This window comes from Rutidosis leptorrhynchoides, chromosome 3 (assembly GCF_046630445.1).
Source record: "Rutidosis leptorrhynchoides isolate AG116_Rl617_1_P2 chromosome 3, CSIRO_AGI_Rlap_v1, whole genome shotgun sequence".
NCBI lineage: Eukaryota > Viridiplantae > Streptophyta > Magnoliopsida > Asterales > Asteraceae > Rutidosis > Rutidosis leptorrhynchoides.
The window spans coordinates 254,660,468-254,661,722 of NC_092335.1; the positions used below are offsets into that span (position 1 = coordinate 254,660,468).

General features: G+C 38.3%; 1 non-coding gene across 1 annotated transcript; it reads left to right on the plus strand.

Moving 5' to 3' along the window:
• The first annotated feature begins 333 nt into the window (after positions 1 to 333).
• LOC139903393 (small nucleolar RNA R71) lies at positions 334 to 440 on the plus strand. The gene has a single exon (XR_011778214.1). It is a non-coding gene; the product is annotated as a small nucleolar RNA R71 (small nucleolar RNA).
• Positions 441 to 1,255: the final 815 nt, after the last annotated feature.

The following is a 1,255-nucleotide window of genomic DNA, read 5'->3' on the forward strand; positions in this document are numbered from 1 at the left end:
TCTTTTGTCAAATGTGGTCCTCCACACTGCACACAACTAATTCGTATTGAGTGAATATCCTTAGTCATCTTTTCCATTCGTCTCTTGACAGCATCTATCTTTGCAGAAATGGAATCTAAGTCATGGCTAGAATCGGCTCTAGCTGCTTTAGATGATCTAACGATATCTTTTTCTTGGTGCCACTCATGTGAGTAGGAAGCAGTGTTATCAATAATTTTGTAAGCATCAGTTTCGGTTTTCTTCATAATAGAACCACCAGCTGCTATATCGATGTCTTTTCTTGTAGTGATGTCGCATCCTTGTTAGAATATTTGTACTATTTGACAGGTGTCTAAACCATGTTGCGGACATCCTCTTAATAACTTTCCAAATCTTGTCCACGCCTCATATAGAGTTTCATTTGGTTTCTGTGTAAACGTAACAATTTCTCCTTTTAGTCTTACGGCTTTAGATGCCGGAAAGAATTGTTTAAGAAATTTTTCAACTAAAACGTCCCATGTATCAATCGCCCCTTCAGGTAACGATTCCAACCAATCTTTAGATTCTCCCTTTAAAGTCCAGGGAAATAACATGAGATATATCTGTTCATCCTCCACTTCTCGGATTTTAAATAGTGTGCAGATCCTATTAAAGGTACGAAGATGTTTATTTGGATCTTCCTTCGGCGCACCACTAAATTGGCATTGATTAGTCACCATGTGTAGAATTTGTCCTTTGCTTTCATAATCTGGGGCATTAATGTCAGGATGAGTAATTGCGTGACCTTGGCCAGTGCGTTTGGCTCTCATTCGGTCTTCCATACTTAAAGGTTCCAGATTCTCCATAATTGAATTTGTTGAATCGGAATCACTAGAGGATTCTGATTTAATGGTTCGTTCCTCAACAATCTCTGTTTGAATGATTGGTGGTTCCGGAGGAAAAATTAATGGTTCAGGATCTACGAATCGTCCCTGAATATTCTCCGGATTCTCAATTGTGAGGTCGGGTTCAAAAAATGGATTATCGGAAATTTGAACTGAAGTACTTGGTTGACTGGATGACGATTCTAAAGAAAAATCAACGGCGGTAATATTAGCTAGATGTCTTGATCTAGTTACAGGTGGTGAACGTACAAAAGGTGGTGAACGTCTTGCTCGGTGCATTCACTGAATATCCTATTAGTTTTTAAAAGGAAAGAAAAATTATATAAGTTATCCAATTAATAGACTTTTCTGATTTTGCCCACGTTTCGAATAGCCAAAAGATGCAGCAGAGG